General features: G+C 38.3%; 1 protein-coding gene across 1 annotated transcript in view; it reads left to right on the plus strand.

Moving 5' to 3' along the window:
* The first annotated feature begins 801 nt into the window (after window positions 1-801).
* ARHGAP24 (Rho GTPase activating protein 24) overlaps window positions 802-24,135 on the plus strand; it is a 527,106-nt gene continuing 503,772 nt past the window's right edge. The window contains exon 1 of the mRNA XM_017959307.2: window positions 802-1,233. The gene's annotated coding sequence lies outside the window, so the exon portion shown is untranslated. The remainder of the gene's footprint in view (window positions 1,234-24,135) is intronic.

Below are 24,135 nucleotides of genomic sequence, written 5' to 3' on the forward strand. Positions count from 1 at the left end.
GTAAAGACAGGAGTCTCATTATGTTGCCAATTTTGGTCTGAAACCCCTGGGCTCAAGCGATCCTCCTGCCTTGGCCTTCCAAAGTGCCACTGTAAGTGGCCTTCTAAAACAGAGATGTTTACAAAGCTTTTTGAAATAATTTTATTCAGCATGCCAGGTAACCACAACTGTAAGTTCACAATTTGAAACAGACATTTTGGTGATGGTGGGAAGAGATGGCCTGCATCAAAACAATGTTTGTTTGTCTTTTTGCCTCATATTGTGTAATTCCGAGAGTTCTTACACCACAGTAAGAAAGTAATTATACTTTGAATTTCTCTAAGGCTCTAACTAGAGGGCATCCATCTAAATGTGCATTTCCAGGAATACTGGTTTAATGGCCCAGGTAATTCTGATTGGAGAAATAAAATTTTAGCGAGACAGAGAGTTGGTAGGAGGAAGTAAAACCGGCGTGTGAGGTTTGGCCAATGAAATGCAGAGCTCCCTGAGGGCAGGAGACTTGTATTCACCAACCTTCTCGCGCCCACAGCCCCAGATCTGTGACCAACACGTATCTATGATGCACTTGAAAGGAACGAGCAATGCCAGATGCGGAGGAACCAGGCAGGGCGCATTCTGTCGGTGGAGCCCGGCGGTGTAGCTCAGGCTCTCAGATAACCCAGGCGTTGGGAGGGCGGGGCTCCTGCCGGTCTCCCCTCTAGTGCGGCTCGAGTCCTGTGAAGCTACCAGTTGCCAAATGAAATCTGAAACCTCGAGCTGTATCTGAGGGTTGGCCCCACTCAGTTGTTCCAGCCTCTTGTACTGTATATTTACACATTCACACACAATCACCCTTTCTAACTTCTGGGACTCTTTGCGCAACTGCTAGGATTTCTCAAGTGCATGTGGCAACACAGCCCAGCTCCGGGTGGAAACCAGCAGGGCTCTGGAGGGGCTCGGAGACCAGGGGAGCTGTCAAGGCTGCGGCGGGGACCAGAAAGGAGCCTGGCGCGGGTGGCTGGGGGAATCCCCCCAACTTTCCACCGCAGGCGCAGCTCTCTCAGCCGTCAATTTCCTCCGAAACCCGCGCTGCGGAGCAGCCTAGTGCATGGGGTTCAACACTTCCGCTTGTTGTGGAAAGTAAAGGAGCCTCACTACCACCTTTTTTTCTTTGCATTTTCTTACTGCTGGTCCTGGGAGGCTTTTCCTTCGGAGCAGCAGCCAGTCCCGCGTCTGTCTTGAAGTCCCAGCAGGGTAGGTCATGCGGTCTTGAGGGAGTGCGCGGAGCCACCGCGGGAGGGACCGACGAGGCTGCCTGCGCCGGGGGAGGGGGCTACTGGGGGCGGGGGCTGCTGGGGGCGGGGAGGGATAGCAGGAATCCCAAGCTGATGTAGCGTGCGTGCGTGTGTGTGTGTGTGTGTGTGTGTGTGTGTGTGTGTGCGCGCGCGCGCGCGCCGGGAGACAGCAAGCTGGTAGTATGTCCTGGCTTTAAAAATAGATGGAATTAATAAAAACCCTTTGTACAATTCATTTTCCTCTCGGTATCCATCCTCCCCTTCCCCCTGTTTGTTTCCTCTAGTATCTTATAGGAGTTCCCTATATAACAGGCACACAAAGATAGGTTTTAATATTAAACATATATATTTGTAAAAATATTTATTTTATAAGTATAAAATATGTTTTAAAAATATAAATATATATTTTATATATTAGAAATATATATTATAAAATATATACATATATTTGTAAACACAAAGCGTTAGGGAATATTTGGTGAATTTCAAGCCACTCAAAATATTTTGTCTAAATTTTTTTAAAAGTAACATTTAATGATCAACATGTAATGTGTTCTCGTTTTTAGAAAATACTTAAGACTGCATTTCTTTTATAGGTACCCAAATAGAAGGGAGATAACGTTACTCTGAATTCCTTAGATAGGTTTTCAATATCAACCAGTAACAGGGAGCCCAGACTTCTTTGTAGACTGTATCTCGTTTAATTCATTTGAATTAAACATTAACTCCAAGTAATTTCTGTTTCCAGCACATTTTATGTTACTCTTTTTTTAACCTTCCACAGCATCATTGTTTCAGCTCTTTCTCAAAAGAGGAAATAAATAAATCGTGCTGAGCATTTGGAATATAAAAGTTGTTAAGGCTTTGCTTATCCATAAATAAAACAATATGTGTTGCTATTTCTACTAAGTAAGACAAATTCATTGGAATCCAGGGATATTTGCAGTAGAGTTTAAGAGCTTTACTCAGTGACTGAGTAGAAGATGTACAGACAGATTAAATACAAACAATCTGTCCCCAGTTCCAATTAGAGCTCAAAACCAATCCTTCAGGGCAAAAATGGATGATGCTATTGAACTGGGCATTGTAAAACAAAACACACAGAATGAATATATTAGAAAAAGCCAGGAAACAACAATAAAGTCACATCAGACTTGTGAAGATCTCACTCCCCCTTTTAAATTTCTTAATACTTCCTCTTCTCTGGGCATATTTCAACTTCTAAGAGAGCTCAGTAATAAAACTTACCCTTTTATCTTCCCTGACTGCCTGACCTTCAGGTAGCAAGTCCAGAAATCTGTTCTCTCTAGAGTCATTACTGAGTGGTCAGAGACTTCCCCTTTACATCTCGGAGGACAGAAATATTGACAAAACTCTGAAATAAATAACATCCTACCATTCACAGGAGGTATATTCTTGGTGGAAGACCTTTAAGTGGGAATAAGATATAAACTGAGTTTTTCAGATCTGGTATTTAGTTTGAGGTATGTGGAAGGAATATAAAAGAGGTATGGTACTAGGAAAAATCTGTAGTTCTTTCTGCATGTGGAGGGGCTGTTGAAACTCGGACCGTCCTTGGCTTTCAACTATATTGCTTGGTTTTATTACTTCATCTCAGGGGGTTTGGATTTGAGATGAGGGTGGTTTCTCTGTAGTAGTCTTCTGCGCCTTACATACCGTGAATCTGAACTATTTTGAAAATATAAGCCTGATAGTAAGTGGGAAAGAAGTTATCTAGAAGAAAATCCACTGCAGAACAAATGACAATGCACTCTTCCAGACTAGAACATAGATTTAAGTGTAAAAGTGTTTTTGGCTGAAATCCCTAGGGAAATCCTTTCAGCTTTTGCTGGAGATAGTAATGGCCAAAGCTCTGAGAGCTTTCACGGATCATGGTTTTATTTACTGTGTGATCTTGGACTCTCCAGGGTGAAGGGTAGGGAGGGGCAGGAAGGGTGAGGAATGTGCAACAGGTGGTGATGAGTAGTCTGAGTCTGATTATTTTGCTGTCTTAGCCAAAGCCCTGTTGGTGTTTACCAACAGTTCCTTTAATATTTTCACTGTGACCTACTGGCCCATTGACGAGTGTTTTCTTTCTGGCTTGATAAGAGTCTGGGTTGGTTTCTCAGGGCTGAAAGCAGGCGGTGCTACTGTACAGTTCAGGCCATGCATTTGTTTCCTGTTCTTAGTGTGTGCGGTGCTGTAGCACTGTCTTAGTTGCTTGTAGTTATTTTCTTGTGAATTTTCTGGCCAGGGTTCTTTTCCCATGAATTGAGCTATGTCATGCTGATTCCTTCTTTCTGCCATGTTTCAGTTTCTGGTACAAATGGGTGCTTTGGAAAAACAAGATGGGGAAGGCAGGTAGAGCCTCAGTCTGGAGCCCAGTAACAAGGGACAGCCACCCAACTGGTTACATGTGGGTGTGGAGGAGGTTGGTAATAACAAGAGCCTGAGACATCCATTCTTCACTGATCACATTTTATAGAGGAAAAAGCAGAAGATATTTAAAATGGAACGATGCCTATTTGCTCTTAAAGCCATGGCTAAAGGACTAAGATCTCTCCCAGAAACAGAAAGATATTTAAAAATACAATTGTTAAATGGTCAGCTTAGCCATGAAGTTAATGTTCTTCAGGCGAAGAGTGGGAGCCTCACATCGAGTCTCGCATTGGTAACCCGTCTGTCATTGCTACACAAACTCAAACTTTACGAGGTTCTGATGGCTTCAGCAGCTAAGTGCAAGCACATTTGGAAGTGGAGGGATTATTGTGATGAAGAATCAAAGAGTATTCTGTTTTCAGTGGTTATTGTGTACATGTGTGCAAAACAGCAGCATCTACACTCCACGGTGGCATTGCTACAATTAATCTTTACAAAGTCAGATCTAACTGTGTAAGTCTCTTTTTCTAAAACCTTTGTTGGATCCCAACAACTTACAATATTTAAACTCTCTGGTATAGCTTCTGAAAACTCTTCCAAGCGCTTTCTTTTTAGCTCCCCCTTCTGTATAAGGTCTCCTCAGTGTTCAGACTTCTGATCTCTGGTTCGTGGATTCATTCTCCTGGAATGCCCTCTGCCTGAAAGTCCCTCTTGATTCTTGGTGGCTCACTTCCAGTGGAACTTCCTTTGGGAAAACTTACCCAATTCTATGAAGAATTAATCATTTCATCTTGTCTGCTTCTATAGCATTTTGAATATACTTTGAATAATTGTTGCAATAATTTTTATGTATTTCCCTGTCCTCTCTCACAACTGCTGTGAGTTCCTCACTGGGTAAATTGGTGGTGGGGGAGCCACCCGAATCCAAGCCCCCAGCCCAGTATTTGAAACATAGTAGATATCTGTTAATGTTTCCCCAATAAATGGGCTAGTAAAGTCATAAATACATGAAATACTGGTATACTCCAACTTATGAAGATAGTTACATCCCAGAAGTCCATTTGAAAAATGTCTATTTGGTCTCAGAGTTCATTTTCCAAATATAACAATGCTACAAAACATAATTTACTTTTCAGACCAGCCCACACATGCCTATTTAATCTCTATAATAGATGAAATATTGTGCTTTTGCATATCTAAAGCAAAAGCAAAACAAACAAAAACTACTGTGAAATCATCTTTTTCTTTTAGAAATCACAAAATACACTTGAGTTTAAAGAAAACAGAAACAATTATAATAGATATACATTTTCCACAATTGTTTTTTATATTGTACTATAAAATCTGTAATCTATGAAATCCCAGTGGGAGGTCCTGAATTTGGCTGTGAGGACTAATAATGAAGTTAAATTTGGAGATCCTGCTTATGGAATGGGCAATAGTCTTAATTAATCAAACAAAATAGAAACACTAATTTTGGCTATTTAATAATTATCTGGAGTGCTAGTGCTTGAGGGAAATCAAGTTTAATTAAAGGAGAATGTGGAACTGGATGGAGAAGAGGAAATTTAGAGGGACACCATCTTTCATGTTACTGTTTTCTTTATTATATTGATTTTCTTTTCATCTCATTTGAGCACTAAGGCAAATCCAAAGTTTCCTCCTGAAAAAAAAATTGTCTTTGTCTGTAGTTATTTTTGCTGACTAATATGTAGAAAGGGACTTACACACTGTTTAGACTAAAATACATATGGGTTTATTTTATTTTCAGAGCAATGTTACCTTTGTCACGTGCATACCTGCCAGTTGGCACGTGGATAATACATATTTTGATCAAGAATTCATACGTGTGGTTCAGGGTATAGCCAGGGATTGAAAACGCAAATTCTTCCTTATTCAGCATCTCCGAAAAGCCTGGAACTACCATCACTGATATTTAAGAGTAATAGTCCAGTTGCTAATTGCTCTATGTTTTCTAAACTCTCTATGTATATCAAACTACATAACCAGAAATGTACTTACTATAATCACATTAAAATACTTTTTTGTTAAAATGTCAAAATGTCTTTATTATACTATGCTTTAATATGATACCCCCCCCCATTTTTTTAACTACTGAGAGCCAATATAAAAGAGATGAGCTGAAATGGAAAGAAATATCTTGGCACCTTGTGTTATGCATTTCAAATTCTTTATATAAGGATTTCCATGATAAATTCCTTTTTGCATTGACTGCTGGGAATTTTTAAAAGTATATCTCTTCTGATTAACTACTGGGATTTTTTCGTTAGAAAAAGGACAGGCTAAAAATTCACCATGCTTCTCATTTTGACTTGTCACCCAAAAAGCTCCAAACTAAATTTGATGCTCAATTGTACGCTAGTCAAAGTTTTCATATGACATGTTTCACATCATCTTAATGTAACTTTTAATACCCTTATGATACCCATAAGTGTACTAAGCTAATTAAGTTAAGTTAAATCCATGATGAAAATAGATTGAATAGTTACATCACTTTTTTTTCTTGATGCAATTAAATATTTATAAATCTATATGGTATGGCTTTAGTGTTTTGGAACCAATCTTTTTTTTCTAAGTCATTTTTTGTAGTTCCTTGAAACATTCTCTGTAGTCCTTTTATACTCCCTGATAGATAAAATGACCTTTCTTCCAAATTCTACATTAAAAAAAAAAAAAAAAAAAAAAAAAAAAAAAAAAAACCTTAGAAAAAAAATCACGTTTTAGTAACTTTGAAAGTAGATACTAAGGTCAAACGTGAGTTCTTTTCAATATGTGTATCACAGATGTATAGAAGAATTCCCTTAGGGATATTGCTGAGAAATATAAGAGAAAACCTTTTGGGTTTTTTCTTACAAATTGAATCTATCAATAAATTGGGGCTGATGGAGCTGTAATTAGGGCTGTTTTCAAACCATCAAATTGAGCCTTCAAAAAACAAAGTAATTTTTCAAATTCTCCAAAGGGAGAATATAACTTTCATTTTGTCTTGAGTTTTTTTTCTCTCTCTTTGAATCTAAGACTCTCATAGTAATAATCATCCTAAAGAATTAAATATTTCTTCTCCGTACCAAGTATTTCATGAGATATTTTTACATACATTACTTCTGATTCTAGTAGTAATTAGAATTAGTAGTTCTAGATGTAATCTATGTTATATTTAATCTAGATATTTTTATTACTATTGTATGGGTTTGTTTAGGTTCAAAGAGGTAAATAAAGTTACCCAAGGTAATGTAGACTTGAACATCAAAACCACATCTGCATAAGTCCAAATCCCTTGCCATATTTACTATGTCCCCTTCCTCGCAGTGCTTTTCACTTTTGAATTTTAGAATAATAAACTGCATATTTCATGGGTTTCGTCACCCTGATCTCAATATGATGAACTGGCCTTGGAGCTCTCTAGTAATAGTTCCTTTAAGTTACTAGTTTCTTGATGACAGCCATATTTTTAATGAAATGGCTTACGGAAGTTTCCATTTATATTTTAGATAACATAATTCTAGTGCTGATGAGTTGGGACCTGTGGGATGGGTTACCACTACCAAGGTTGGCTAGTGAGAAAAGAGGCTCCATCTACCATAGGCTAGTAACTGAATCAATCTATAGTGATTAGCCTAACCAGACTATTTTCTGGTGAGAAGTGAACAGGAAAGGTGTGGTTCACAGAGATCCAGTAATCTATATCCATTACTTCATTCCATGAAATGCGGACATAGGTCCTGGGAGCACTGTGAGCAACAGGTGGAGGGAAAGAGGAGGCAAGTGGTCCCCAGTTTAAGAATAGAGGCCCAGCTTGGGAAAGCTGAAATAAAACAAAAAAGGATGATTTCTTTGGGGAGATAGCAACTGAGAAAAGAAGAAAAGTTGGGTTAGTAGTGTTAGTACTTACTGGGCACACAGAAGTAAAATGAGCTACAGAGAATGGGATTTCAAAGTCAGTCTTTCTCAGAGAAGGGGCATTTATTAGAGGAATTATTGGAGTGCAGCTCACTCCTGTTTAAGGAGATACCTAGAGAAGAGAATTCTATAGCTACCTTGAAGAGTCATCTTCGATTGTTTCATTTTGTTGGAAATATCAGGTTTAAAATTTTCTTATATGGAGAAGCTTCCAGCAAGAAAAGATGATCCAGGGTAGTCAAAAGAGCCTGATGTTATCTTCTTGCAACCTAACTGTGTAAATCCAGGATTAGCCACACAAATACTACCTTCAGTGTCATTTTGGTTTTCACATCCCGTTATGGTATGTCATTGTGAAATGGTCAAGTGAAATGTTGATGATTTTATATAACGTCATATATGGGTTATACAGCAGATCTCTGCTTTCTCACATTTCTAAATAATTTGTTGATTAGAGACTTCATTTGTTGGTGACAACTTATGCTTTCATTGTGGAATAACTTTGTGGTACCTATAAGGTTAGGTAAGGTTGGTGGGTTCCAAGGAGGAGCTGGGGTCTTTGTGCCTGGAGACAGGTAGAAGCCATGGGAACTGCCTCATGAGGAGGTCTGAGAACCCCTGCACAACAGGTCAAGCTGCCGAGGGAGGATGAAAGGGGGAAGGGCAGAAGCAAGGTCACAGGATAACAAGTGCCAGAAGCCAAGAAATCAGGAGAAAAGGCAAATCCAGAGACAGTACCGGGAACTAAAAGCCAAGGGAAAGGGAAAGGAGACAATGTTTGATGTGGCAATTAAGAATGCCATTTCTATGTAAGAATAGATAACAATGATTGAAGCCTTACTATGTGCTAGTTTGGCCCTGTGCTTGTCCTAGGTTATCTCATTTAATCCTCACAGTTCCTACATGAGCCCTATGTCTCTTTTATAGATGGGAAAACCAAAACCTAGAGAGGCTTAGTAGCTCACCAAAAGTCACACACCCAGTACATGGTAGATCTGGGATTCAAATTAAAGTATCTTACTCCAAAAGAGCAACCTGTACTGTTATACTCTGGAATTAGACCTACATTCTAATCTGGCTCTGATATGCTTAAGCCCTGCAACCTTGGGGAAGTTGCATTCACCGATTTTAACTATAGTTTTCCTCTCCATATATATGGGCATTTAATGACACCTACTTCATAGTGTTAATATGACTTCTTAATTTATGAAGTGAACAATGTATGAAAAGACTGGAGGGGTGTCTGGCACCTGATAAATATCAATACAAGTTAATAGTTATGATTAAATTCAGTGATTAACAGAGGGAATCATGAGCAGTATTTTCCAATTGTAGGTCTTAATCTAGCAGTGGTCATAAAATCAAATTACTGGCTTATGACCAACATTTCTTTTTGAATGGAAAGGAATAGAATAAGACAGAATAGATGGAAAAAACTTAGTGTTCATTATATGTAGTAAAATTAGGCCAGGCACTGTGACTCATGTCTATAATCCCAGCACTTTGGGAGGCTGAGGCGGGTGGATCACCTGAGGTCAACATGGTGAAACTCTGTCTCTAAGTACAAAAATTAGCCAAATGTGGTAGGGGGCACCTGTAATCCCAGCTACTCAGGAGTCTGAGGCAGGAGAATCGCTTGAACCCAGGAGGCAGAGGTTGCAGTGCGCCGAGATCGCACAATTGCACTCCAGCCTGGGCAACAAGGGTGAGACTCCATCTCAAAAATAAATAAATAAATAAATAAAATAAAACATACAAATAAATAAAAATTGTTTCATATGTTTTAATTTGTGTGTGTGTGTGTGTGTGTGTGTGCATTTCATACACTGGGTAGAAATGAAAAATGTGCTTCTGATTATTTATAACTGTCAAAAAATAAATATTTTTAAAAACCTTTAAGGGTGCAGTTCTCAAGTGTGGTACCGGGACCAGCAGCATCACTTCCACCTGTGAAATGCAAATTACCATGTCCCACCCAGGACCAGCCATTGCCTTAAATAAGGTCTCCAGGTGACTCTGATGTACACTAAAGCTTGAGGACCACTTATTATTGTGGCATTTGGAAATCATGAAAAAGCTAGATACTTAAGATATATCTAAATGCTTAAGAGTGATTAAAAGTACACATTGATATTGTATTGATTGAAGATCTTAACTGGCCACAGGATGCTGTCCAGTGTTTGTGTGACTTCGATTTTGTGTAGGTTTTTTCCCTATTTTCCTATGGCATCTACTCATTGTGCAGCTGGGTAAGTCCCACAGACTTAAAGTTTATATGTAAAAGGATGCAGACTAGCTAGATTCTGTACCTTCTTCTAGAACTATACATTCTTTGTATGTTGCCCCGAGCCCAGGCAATCTAAAGTATATTCAATTTGAAATATTTTAATGATAATAGTTCAGATGCCTAAATGGCTGTACAGTTAGAAATTATTAAAAACTCATAAAAGCAACACTGGATATTTTATTAATTGACATATTTATTTTGAAAAGCACAGGCAGATGGGAAATTGGCAATGGAGTTAATGCAGTAATAACACTGATGACAAAAATTTGATAAAAATAGAAATATAAATTTGTACGCTGAGAATTTTTTTCCCTCAAAGAAAACAGTGAGTATATTTAAGGTATTTGATGATTGTACATCATTATTTAAAAGGGCAAGCAGATTATATTTTACTCACCCGCCTTTGTTCGTTGTGTGTAATGTCATTTACTGTTTCTGTTTCTGTTTTTCTTTGAGACATGGTCTCAGTTGCTGTCCAGGCTGGAGTGCAGTGGTGTCATCTCTGCTCACTGCAACTTCCAACTCCTGGGTTCAAGTGATTCTTCTGCCTTAGCCTCCCAAGTAGCTGGGACTATAGGCGCACACGACCACGCCAGGCTGATTTTTGTATGTTTAGTGGAGATAGGGTTTCACCGTGTTGGCCAGGCTGGTCTCGAACTCCTGACCTCAAGTGATCTGCCTGCCTCAGCCTCCCAAAGTGCTAGGATTATAGACATGAGCCACCGGCCGTCATTTACTGTTGTATTTGGTTTATGGTTGGTAGACTGTATTTCCTTTAAGACTTAAAAGTATCCCATTTGAAAACACTTCATCCAGATTCGCTAGAAAAGACTTGAAGGTATTCTTTTTCATTTTTTTCCTTAAAAAAATATTGCCCTGGGGCCGGGCGCGGTGGCTCCTGCTTGTAAACCCAGCACTTTGGGAGTCTGAGGTGGGCGGATCACGAGGTCAGGATATTGAGATCATCCTGGCTAACACGGTGAAACCCCGTCTCTACTAAAAAAAATACAAAAAATTAGCTGGGCGTGGTGGCGGGCGCCTGTAGTCCCAGTTACTCGGGAGGCTGAGGTAGGAGAATGACGTGAACCCGGGAGGCAGAGCTTGCAGAGAGGCCAGATCGCACCGCTGCACTCCAGCCTGGGTGACACAGTGAGACTCCGTCTCAAAACCAAAACAAACAAACAAAATTGCCTTGGATATTTAAAAAGTAGGCTTTCAGTAGGTATATATATTAACTGTATGTTTCGAAAGCTTCTCCTTAATTTTTTGTTTAAATAAATGCTATGGTTGGAGAAAAGTGAGATGGACATTGAGAAAAGATTTAGGAAGATGTGGACTCTAATCCTACCTCTGGTATTAATTAGTGCCTAAGAATTTAGGCAAATCACTTACTTTTTCTAGACTTCAGTCTCCTTACCTGTAAAATAAGAGGGTTAGAGTAAATTCTTTCTAAGGTTGTTCCAACATTGAAAAGTTTATGCTGCCAAATGGCAGTGTGCTCCTTTTGAACATTTTTTTTTTTTTTTCTTTTTTGAGACAGTTTCACTTTGTCACCGTGTCTGGAGTGTAGTGGTGATCTCGGCTCACTGGAACTTCTGCCTCCCCTGTTCAAATTATTCTCTTGCCTCAGCCTCCTGAGTAGCTGGTATTACAAGCATGAGTCACCATGCCTGACTACTTTTATTTTTGCATTTTCAGTAGAGATGGGGTTTCACCATGTTGGCCGGGCTGGTCTCCAACTCCTCACCTCAAGTGCTCTGTTCGCGTCGGCCTCCCAAAGTGCTGGGATTACAGGCTACCGCACCCGGTCATTTAGAATAATTTTGATAAGACTGTGGCTATGTGTATGCATTTGGCAGGACTCTGAAAAATGGGTATTTGATTTTATAGAGGAGTGAGGCTCTGGAAGGGATATCTATAACGTGATAAACTTTGGTGTGACCATTCCTTGACGGATTTCAGGTACCATTGGGCTAGTTTTCATCAGCTGTGGTTTTGGGGGGGATATGTGACACACTAACAAGGAGGAATTTGAAAATGTATGAGGGTGTTTTTTTTTTTTTTTTTTATCATGACAATTACTAGATGAAACTACTGGCATTTAATACAAGGGTCAAGATACCAAATGTCCTGCAATATGTGTGTGATGGTCCGTCACTACAATGAATCTTTCTTCCTCAAATATAAAAGATCTCCCCATTGAAAAACTGGCTAATTAAGTTAAAAGATTGAGTTTTAACTTCATATTTTGTAAAATCATTTGGGAAATTGGAAATAAAATCATACTTTCTGCCGTTTCAGTAAAACAAATTCAAACAATATCTATTCTTAGATGACAACTGGTGTTTATGATGCATGAGAGAGAACAACCTCCAGCTTTCTGCACTATGTATTGACGATGCAGTAAGAAAAGCAGTGAAAATCTTGGCTCTGTTAGTACAGTGAGCAAATATAACTTAAGGACATACTAGTAATAGTTCCTTTAAATTACTAGTTTCTTGATGACAGCCATATTTTTAATGAAGTAGCTTATGGAAATTTCCATTCAATGTAACTAAACATTTCTTGAGTTCAAATAAATGCTATGACGAAAGCATTGCATGCACAGATTTCATTCCCTGTGATAAGAAATGCTACTAGATTAACGGTGCTATACAATATACTGAGTACTTCCTGTCCCTTCTCTTGAACTGCATTTGTACTGGCCTCCTCCTGCATTTGTACTGGCTTTGTAAATTCTGGGTCAGGCTAAGGATAAAGCTCCTTCAGCAGGAGTGACTCATCCAGGGCCTTGTCAAGAACCTTTGTAACATTTTCAAATTTAAGGTGAACTTTGCTTTGGAAACAAATTACAGGATCATTTTCTTAAAATTCATTTCCCTCTTTCATCTTACTCCTTCATTTGTGAAGTCCTTGGTTTGCTTGGTTGCTGTGTATATTTTTTAAACTACTGCTTCTATTCAGCTGTGAGATACTGTAGGTATGAAAGGTGTTGTATGGATAAAATTGTTGCCTAGCAAGCCAAAGCCACCTTGATATTTTCCACGAAAGAAACTCCTGCTCCCTGTTGACATTTTTTGGTAAACCTGAGTCTTTCTGTTTTTTTTTTTTTTTTTTTTTTTGAGACGGAGTCTTGCTCTGTCCCCCAGGCTGGAGTGCAGTGGCGCCATCTCGGCTCACTGCAAGCTCCGTCTCCCGGGTTCACGCCATTCTCCTGTCTCAGCCTCCCAAGTAGCTGGGACTATATGTGTGCACCACCACGCCCGGGTAATTTTTTGTATTTTTAGTAGAGATGGGGTTTCACCATATTACCCAGCATGGTCTCGATCTCCTGACCTCGTGATCCACCTGCCTCGGCCTCCCAAAGTGCTGAGATTGCAGGCCTGAGCCACCTCACCAGGCCGGTAAACCTGAGTCTTAACACCTCCACAGGAGAGGGGGAGAAGGGAGGTGTAATTTAAATGTATAACCTCACCTTTCCTGTACATTTGGTGAAAGTTTAGATTAGAGGAGAAGAATAAAATTACAGAAATATACATAAAAACTCTTTTGGATAATCTTTCATGTTCATTATCTAGCTAGGCCTCCACAATAGTCCAATAACAAATTATAATTTATTCTAAATGAAATATAGCATTGTAGGTCCTCTTAGAATAAATTCATAGGACTTCAGAACAAAAGCCTGCTTAGAAAACAGCTATTACCATCTCTCCTCCAATCTTTCCATTGGAAAATGAGTCCAAAGTGACTGAGGTGATTTGCCCCAGGACACATGGTGAGGAACAAGCAGACCAGTCTCTTGAATTTTGGCAACTGGCCTGTTTCTCAGGAACCTTTCTCACCTGGGATTTTCTGAGAGCATTGAACCTAAATGCTCTCCTAAGACATCTGATACATATAATGAATTGCCTCTTCTGCTTTGCAGCTAGAAGGGTACTAGTTAAGTACCATCTTTGGCAAAATTGAGAAAAGAGTCACTAGTATGATTTTCTGTGTTCCATTTCTGTGTTTAGATGAGAAATTTTGGCTGAAAAAAGAGAAAGAGAATGTGTAATTAACATCTTTAAAAGCATTTTTATGGAGCTTAGATTAACAACTAAAGGCAACTGAAAATTGTACCCTGTTGATATCAAGGTGTAACTTGTAACTTGTTTTTAGTTACATTTTAAAGCTAATTCGTTCTACATTCGTTGTAATAATATTAATTATGTTTGAACCCATTTAATGTAAATTGAATATTCTCCACACTGTAGATTTTCAATTAATTCAGCCTTCAAACCACATCAGAATTGTTCATTATTTTATGCTCTTCATGTGCCTGAAAAACAACAAAAAAGTAAGTTTGATGGTGTCTAACACTTCAGAGGTTTCATGCAGAAAGTAAAAATAAAAACAAAAAATAACGGGTTAATCTCTTTAAGCACTGCCTTGACCAGTCAAATAATCACTGAAGGTGAGTGAGAGAATGGATGAGGAGAGACAAAGATGATTCAGCTCATGGTGACTGCTGTGCAAATGTGAGAAACAGGGAGAGTTGTTTCTGTGCAGGGCTTTTATTTTCTCTGTTTGCGGTCCCATCCTTGACTGTTTAATTTGTGAAACATTCCAGGGAGTATCCTTAGCTTCTCTGACATGAGCATGAGACTAGGGCTTGACGACTCAGAAGGACTCCTTTCTAAAACAGGAGAGGTCAAATAGAGCAAGTTGGCCCTGCAGCTCATGGCTCAGCTGGGTGAGACAGACTCTTCATCTGGAGCAAGGTGAGCTCTTTGTGCATCTGAGCTGTGGGGTGCCAGAGGATGCTGCTCCACATACCTTTGCAGGAAGCTTTGAAAAATATAGGATGTGGTCTCAGAAACACTGGGTTACTTCTGTAGCTCGAAAGAAAGAATACTAAATACTTAGATTTCCTTCCAACATTTGCTCATGGCTCAATGGTGTCCCTTCTGGGACTGTGCTTCTGATATATATTTCCAAGCAAGAATAGGACCCTAGTGGCTTGTGAGGGTTAGAACTTATTTGTTTAGCAAATAACACTTGGACCAAATATAGAGCCATAATAATAGTGGCCTGTTTTTACTGCTGTTTTCTATTAGTTTGATGTAATGAAGATTTCCTTAATCTCTTAGAAATAGCCATTATGTAAAATAAAATTATATTGAACTATTTGATGGAAATGCCAAACAATTAGTGTATGACATCATTTACGAGCTGTATTATTAATGTGAAATGCTAGAATTATTCAGCAAGAGTAAATGACATGCAAAGGTCATATTGCCATGGGCCTGGAGAGGGCAGAAATGGGAGGGAGAGGGAGAATAAATATATATGTCATGTTAAGGTAGAATGTGATAAAATTACTGGTGATATTTTGTATTAGCCTGAGGTGTGCTGAATTACAGTTGGTGATGCTTTTTGTCAAGGTAGTCAGGGAACAGGCCTAGTGATTGTTTACAAGATTAGAGATTGATTTCTGATACCAATGTTGACCCATAAATTGTAGCTAGAACAATTAAAACTGTGTTTACAGTCTTGGAGGCAGTCAGCAGAGGCCTCTGGTTCATAGGAACCAGGTTATATTTTGCCTTAAATCTGAGCTTTGCTTTGAAATAAAGATATTAGATGTTTTTTCTTGAGTTGGTAGTTCTTTGCTTTGCAATTTCCTGGTATTCCATTGTTAAATTACAGACAATTCTCTTTAGAATTCATTCACACATGAACCACTTCTGAGAGACTGTTTACCCCTTCTGAGAGACTGAATTTTATGCCATAATTGATTTTAATAAGAGGCAGGGAAGCATCATTATTGTCTGACCGTTAAGAGCTATAGTTAAACAGTCGAGTCATAGAACATTTGTTTGGGAGCTTTGGGGAAGGTTTTAATTAGCCCCAGCTCTTGTTAGAATGATGCATTTACCTCTTGCAGGTCTATGAATTTAGCACTTTTTGTTTGTGGTAAATTAGTGGCCACCAACTGGTATTTGATAGAATCAAAAAGATTTGTTTATTTTTCCCCAAAACAGAGCTTGTATGACCGGACATTATAAAAGCCTTGATATTTGTAGAATTTATTAATAAAAATTTTCCCCACAGGGACCACTCAATATAGTTCCCAAAATCTCAGATTTTTCTCATCTTCATATGTTTATTCCAACACAAATGCTTCTTTCTGCAAACTCCCATTTGCCTTTGCTTAATATAATAGATTTGTTTAGTTTTACACTCCTGTTAAGCAAGATCGAATCTTTTTTTCTACCTGCAATTGGTATTTATAAGTGTTCATACAAAACTTGTTACTTTAGGTTGATCGATTATTTTATTATCTTTTTTTGTCCCCTTGGAAGTTATGACAAAATGGTGCATAATACCTAATGTCTTGTAATTCATCACATAAAAATAATGCTTGCTTAGACTCATTTTAAGTTGATAACTTTTTCATAATTAATGATTGGTTTTAGTTCATAATTTTTTAGCTTATTGATGACTAATGTGGTACATTCTTCCATTTAAAGTAAGCCCTTAAGAAAATAATAGTTTTGTTCTCTCTCATTTCCTCTGCTAATTTTTGTGTTTAACTTTAAATACCAATTCAGAAATATGATTATAAAAATAAGTAACAGAAACTATTCTATTCTGGTATTAATTGCCAGTTACTGTTCTTGTACTTTTTCAGTTATTTTTATTAGTAAATCAGCTAGGCTCTATTTCAACTTAGACATTATCCAGAAATCACCTTGGGTCTGTTTAAAACACACACACACACTCACAAACACACACGGCTGTGTGGAAACCAGGCTGGAGGGAGCAATTATGCTGAGTGCACTAGGTACTTCCTGGGGACTTGGAATGACGGTTTTTAATCTAGGTTGTTGCCCTGAATCTATACTTGTTTCTTAGTCCAAGGAAGGCTCTGGCCAGAGTACTGTCAACCAAGTGTCTTGTGACGAGAACCTCTAATGCCTCTGGGTGTTTGGAGTGCTATCTCATAGAATTAGCTTCAAGTTCCCTTAGAAGTTTCAGCTGCTTCATGTTCTGAATTCTAATGAATTTGAAACTATACTGAGCAGGTGACAGCTGTGAGTGAGGGACCACATCACCAGCTTATTTACTTTTATTCTAATTCAAAGTGATAGGTCCATTACTTTTTGAAGTTAAATGTCTTGTTTCTATTCTTTTTCTAACCACTGTTTTGTCTTTTCTCTTTCTTCCATTTTGGTTCTTTTTATTTCCTCTCTCTCTTCCTTGCCATTCCCTCCTCCCTCCCATATTTCCTCACTCCTCCCTCCTCTCTTCTTCCCTCCCTTCCTTCCTTCTTCTGTTCTTTGCCTTTTCTCTTTATTACCCTAGAACCTTGTCATATCAGTTTCCTTTAAGGACCAAACTTTCTTATGATCTTTTTCTTCCTCTATTCCTTCTTCTTATTATTACTGGTCATGGTGTTTATTGGCCCTCATTCGTCTTCAGTTACACGTTTCTAGGATATGCTACACTGGTCAGTATCTTTGTTTCTTTTGGATTCCAAAGCCATGAACTAAATATTTCACTTTAATTGTTCAAAACTGCTTAACTGAACTGTTGTATAATTATTATTAGCTCCTCCTTTCTACTCCTATCCTCATAAAGCTTGTATAGAAATGTAAAACTAGATAAGCAGCTAGTTTGATAAATATTACTTTGATAATAGATTCAAAAAAGCCTATATTTAAAGAGTCAATCTGCTCTAACATTCAGTAACAGTGCCAGGTCCCTTAAAATATTTTTTTTAAGTGAGGATAATTGTCAAAGTAGGTAACATAGCTGAAAACATTTCATGATACAAATGATACTTATTGCTACTGAGATTTACTATCAAAGAGAGTCACTATTCAGTGTCACAGGACATTTCAAAATCCATATTTTATTTTTTAACTTTTTATTTCAAAATAATTTGAAACATAAAAAATTGCAAACTGTATTCCCATATAACCTTTTCTAAATGTTAGCATTTTAGAGTTATCAAACCAGAAAATTAACACTGATAAAATACTATTAACTAATCTATAGTTGTTATTCAAATTTCATCAATTATCCCACCAATGTCCTTTTTCTAGAGCAAGAGACAAACAGAAATCATATACAACATTTACTTGTCATGTCTCTTAGTTTCCTCCAGTCTGGGTAGTCTTTTCGTGTCTTACGAGATCTTGACACTTTTGAAGTCTAGTGACCAGGTATTTTGGAGAATGTCTCTCACTTTGTGTTTTGGTAATAAAAGTCAGGTTGTGCGTTTTTGGCAAGAGTACCATAGAATTAGTGTTATCCCCTTCTCAGTGCATCATATCAGGAAGCGCATGATGTCAATTTGTCTAAATACTACTGATATTAACTCCAATTCTTCATTCCAGGCTGGCCAGGTTTCTCTACTGTAAAGTTGCTAGTTTACTTTCTGTAACTAATAAGCATTATGTGGAGAGATGCTATGTAAATGACCAATTTTTTCTATCATACTTCCAGCTATGAATTTTGTACTCATTGATCGTTCTTGCTGAAACAGTTGTCACTATGGTGTTTGCCAAATAGCGATTTTCGATCTTCATCATTCCTTCTACCATTATTAGTTAAAATTCTTCTACAAGAAAGTTTTCCCTTACCCACCACTTACTTACCTTCAATTATTTATGTATATCAGTATGGACTCATGGGTATCTATTTCGTTCTATGGGTTATACACCATTACAATTGATATTTATTTTGTTGCTCAAATTGTCCGCATTTGACCATTGGAAGCCCTTTAAGTTGGCTCCTGTGTCCTTCATATCACCATCATTTTTGAATATTCGTATTTTCTGGTACTACAAACAAGACGTTCTATGCTCTTCTTGTACTCCATTTGATCCAGCCCATGAGTCAATGATTTTCTAAGGACACCAGATTTCTGTTATTAAAGAATGGAATTTAGAAACCAAAAATCTGGATTTACTTGTGCTCATTCGCAAAAGAATGTATCTCCTTTTTCCTACAGTCTATTTACTTATTTGCTTAAATCTTCCATACACATAAAGTACTTTTAGAATTGTTAATCCATACCTCTGTGAAAAATATTTACTAACAAAAGTACAATATTTAGCCTTAGAAGATAGAGTCAAAATGCTTTGTTTCCAAAGTTACTTTTCTTCTCTTCCTCATCACGAAAGAGTTTTATGCTTTCACCTACAAAGAAAACTATGATGAGTTCATGTTGACCTGGATATTTACATACTTAAGTGAGTCGTCTACAAATCAAGGTTGTATTTTTTAATAGACTGATTTTGATACTTGCTTTGTTATTGAGATGAAAATGAAGCTTCATATTTCTATCATGTTTTCTTTTTTTTCTTTATTTCTTCTAAAAAAATGGTATGCATGTGCAGAACGTGCAGGTTTGTTGCATAGGTATACATGTACCATGGTGATTTGCTGCACCTGCTGACCCATCCTCTAAATTCCCTCCCCTCACATCCCATACCCCAACAGTGTGTGTTGTTCCCCTCTCTGTGTCCATGTGTTCTCATTGTTCAACACCCACTTATGAGTGAGAACATACAGGGTTTGGTTTTCTGTTCCTGTATTGTATGTAACATTATTATACATTTTTTTTTTTTTTTTTTACTCTTTTAATATCTTTAATATTGGCCAAGGCAGGTGGATCATGAGGTAAAGAGATCCAGAGCATCCTGGCCAACATGTTGAAACCCTGTCTCTACTGAAAATACAAAAATCAGCTAGGCATGGTGGCGCCTGTAGTCTCAGCTACTTGGAGGCTGAGGCAGGAGAATCGCTTGAACCCAGGAGGTGGAGGTTGCAGTGAGCTGAGATCGCGCCATTGCACTCCAGCCTGGTCACAGAGCGGGACTCCGTCTCAAAAAAAAAAAAAAAAAGTCTTGTCATGTAGGAAGTAAAATAACAGAAAATAGCCTTCTTTCAAGTTTCTGTAACTGAATAAAAGACAAAACTGCATGAAAAGTCTCAAGAAAAAGAGTGAACTGGCCGGGCGTGGTGGCTCATGCCTGTAATCCCAGCACTTTCGGAGGCCCAGGCGGGCAGATCACAATGTCAGGAGTTCCAGTCCAGTCTGGCCAACACAGTGAAACTCCGTCTCTACTAAAAATACAAAAAAAATTTAGCCAGGTGTGGTGGCATGCGCCTGTAATCCCAGCTCAAGAGGCTGAGGCAGGAGAATGGCATGAACCTGGGAGGAAGAGGTTGCAGTGAACCGAGGTCCAGCCCAGGGGCTAGTCTCAAAAACAAAACAAAACAAAACCAAAACCAAACAAACAAAACAAAGAGTGACCTGAGCCAAAAATGACCCTCCACTTTTACAAACCATTTTGTCTTCCTGAAAGACATGACCTATAAATGACCGAGTATGAACAGTATCTTTACACTTCTTTCTTTCCTTGATTTGTTTCCGGGTTTCAGGTAAGAGGTAAAGGGTCAGAAGGAAGAGAGCGGCTAGTAGATGCTGAAAAGGAGAGCAGTAGGCCAAGTCAAGTAAGTACAGAAGTACAGCATTTTTTATTTATTTTTTAATTTTTTTCTGAGACGGAGTCTGGCTCTGACCCCCAGGCTGGAATGCAGTGGTGCGACCTCGGCTCACTGCAAGCTCCGCCTCCCGGGTTCACGCGATTCTCCTGTCTCAGCCTCTAGCTGGGACTACAGGCGGCCTCCACCATGCCCGGCTAATTTTTTTGTATTTTTAGTAGGGACGGGGTTTCACCGTGTGAGCCAGGATGAGTCTCAATCTCCTGACCTCGTGATCCGCCCGTCTTGGCCTCCCAAAGTGCTGGGATTACAGGCGTGAGCCACTGGGCCTGGCCCACAAAAAAATTATTATTATTAATCAGAAATTACAGGATATAGGGGAGATTGGTTAATAGTAGTGTGTCTATTTTTAACAATGTATCAGAATGTAATACTCTATAGCATGGCAGGCGTTAAAAGCTTTTTCTGATGCCTAGGTGGAAGTAGACAGAGGCATGAGAATGATTCAGTGCTCAGCTGTTTCTCCTTAGCTGTAATTTATGACTGACAGCATTATTTCTCTTGGATAGTGAAAGAAAATTTTAATCTTTTTATAGTACCACATATTGTATAGAATTTGTTTGTGTCTAATTTTGACTCTGTAGCTCCCCAAACCCTAGAGAACATGTGAAGTAGTTAGCCTACTCTTATCCTTGTCATGAGATTTTCATCTTTTATCTTAAATAGAATAGCGAACTCTTTCTTTCAGTGAAGGACTTTTCCTCTATTAGTCACACTTAGTGGTTACAAAGTTCTCTTTTCTTTTATACAAATGCCAACATTTTTGTAACTTCTTGGCTTATGAAGAGTGCGTGTTTAGAGTTACCAGGAACCATGAAAGGTGTTTATTTACTGAGATTTAATAGGAGAGTCATTAATATGGCATTTTCACCCTTTTCCTGCCGAAATCTGGGAGAGCTTTTGGTTGCATATGCCTTTCAGGCTTAGCATTTGTAAAACAGGAACAGCTTGTGACTTTTACCATAGGACAGGGCTTTCAGCAGAAATAGGTCTATCACAATTACTGTGAATATGTGCACAGGAATCCTTGCTATGGTGGGAATGTTTATTTGTTTACTTTTCATAACCAACAGCAAACAACCCTTCTCTTGAAGAAGTATATTTCTCCTCTGGATTTTGAGAAAATTTTAACCTTTTGCATGATGTATATAGATCACCTTTTGACCACAAATATATGTCACATCACATTGGACAGGTTTCAAATCACAACCATGAAGTTCAACAACATACTGATAAAAATGGCCATGCAACAATGTGAAGATTAACATGTAGCAAGGTCCAGGGTATATTAAGTTGTAATAATAAAAAAGGCACAGCCTTAGGTGCCCCATAGTTCATGGTTTGCACCACATTTTCACACAAGTTTTGTAGATGTCTAACTACAGACACTAGCACACATACTTTGGTGACAAGTCAAAAACCTTTTGGGAAATTAATATTACCCAAATGTGTTTTGGTGAAAGTCTGTCCTTCCTGAGAAAAGTCCTGCCAACAAAATGTAGAGAAATGAGTATGAAATTTAGGAATGAACAAAAAAAGAAGTCATTTTGTGACGTTTACAAGTGGACAAGGAAGGACGTCATTTTGGGCAAAGGGAACCCACATGCAAAACCGTGTTATGAGAATATTAGATATTTGGCAAATGTCCCAGAGTTTCGTGTGAATTTGTACGCTGTTGATAAAGAGGAAGGAATGGAATCAGGAAATATGAAACGGTTAGAATGATTAAACTTGGTGACTGACAGAAGTAGTAAGGAAGAAAGGATTGGACATATCCTAACCAACGGAGCTTATTAGTCACAGATGTTGGTGAATAAATCCCACCATGCCCCGTCTATTCCTGACAAGCGCAATCAAGGTATGAAATCATGTGCTTTGGTGAGACCTAGAGATAAGGTTTCATGTTTCAGTACTGTCAAAATGCTCTGTGTAACACTGGGAAAACAACTGCTGTGAGCTTTAAATTCAGCATCTAGAAAATAATATTTATTTCTCAGAAATTTTGTAAAGATTAATTGTGAGAGAAGTCACTTTGAAATAATTATGTAAATGCAAAATATGGTATCTTGTTGTCCACTGCTACTAATTGTTAACATTAAAAATGTATATCTGCAAAATCAGTTCTTCTATGTTAAATTAAGAAATTCAGCACCGGCCAGGCATAGTGGCTCCTGCCTGTAATCCCAGCACTTTGGGAGGCTGAGGTAGGTGGATCACCTGAGGTCAGGAGTTCAAGACCAGCCTGACCAACCTGGTAAAATCACCTTTCTACTAAAAATGCAAAACATGGTGGTACATGCCTGTAATCCTAGCTACATGGGAGAATGAGGCAGGAGAATTGCTTGAATCCGGGAGGCAGAGGTTGCAGTGAGCCAAGATCACGCCCATTACACTCCAGTCTAGGCGACAGGAGCAAAACTCAGTCTGAAAAAAAAAAAAAAGAAGAAAAAGAAGTGCAGCATCATGTCCCTAATTGTTTAGTTATACTGTTGCAACAGCCTTTGAACACATGGCAGTTTTGCCAGGTTTGGATCTCCTTCAGTGTTCAATTTCCTTCTCCATCTTTTAAGTTTCTATTCTAAATAAAACAAGAGGTAATTATGGTTGAGTTCCTTTTTCTCTTAAGTTGGTTAATAAAAAGTATAGAGTCCTTTATGCAAGTAAAATAAATGCACAAGCTAATAGTTTATTTTCTTTTCTTTGGTAACAAGAACCAGGAGATTTTTGTGAGGAAACAAAATACTTGTTTGCGAAGAATTTGTGATACTGTGTCAAAGGTGACTAATATCTTGAATCTCATCCAGACACCTACTACAGGGGAATTAAGGACACAGTAAAATAATGGCCATCTTTTATACATGGGTTGGCCTCTAACATCAAATTGTGATGTGGCTTGTGGAGTAGTGGGCTGCGCTTGGCCACACTAGTTTTGTGTGTGCTTTCCTTGCTCCTTTAAGCCAACACTAGAGAGAAAGCAGACTGAATAGTTGTGTTGCTATCTTCTCTGTGACCTACTTACTTTGGTATTCTAAATTTTTCAATTATGTTAATGGAAAAAGGAAGAGAGCCCTAGAAGAGAGTGACCTGTGCCCTATTTGTGAGCTCAGCCTCATGCTGAACAGCCCTAACTCGCCACCCCAAATGGGGAAATCCATAAGCCTGTGTAGTTGTCTTAGCCACAAGGAAGTGAAGAGACCAAAGACAGTCTTTCTCTCCCAAAACCTAGAGAAGAATTAGAATTGTGGGGAATTGATCCCAGGAATCTACATTCTAACAGATTGCTCAAGTAAGCCTTCTCTACACTAAACTTCAAGAATATTTTTGAAAAATTTCACCATCTTTTATGATCCTTGTATTAGTAAATTAAATGTAGCCTTAATAATCAATAAGCACTTATCCACACTTATAAGAAAATGAAAGTTCCCTCTAAAAGCAAAGGAACAAATTAAGAACGTATTTTCAAATATTGTCATACATTTATTTTTTCTTTTATTTGCTTCAGACAACTTAGAATTTCACTATATAAACTAGTGCCATCCATGAGATCAGAGAAGAAACCTTACAGTTAAGCTCCTCACACTTATTCCACAGCTTATTCTTATTTATAATGAGCTTGTTGTTGTTTGCTTAGTAGTTATTACTAAGGGGTTATTACTTTCATTAGACCTTGCTTAGAATGTCTTCAAACTTAAATTATATATATTGTTTTAGAGT

The sequence above is a fragment of the Papio anubis genome, chromosome 3 (genome assembly GCF_008728515.1).
Source record: "Papio anubis isolate 15944 chromosome 3, Panubis1.0, whole genome shotgun sequence".
NCBI classification, from domain to species: domain Eukaryota; kingdom Metazoa; phylum Chordata; class Mammalia; order Primates; family Cercopithecidae; genus Papio; species Papio anubis.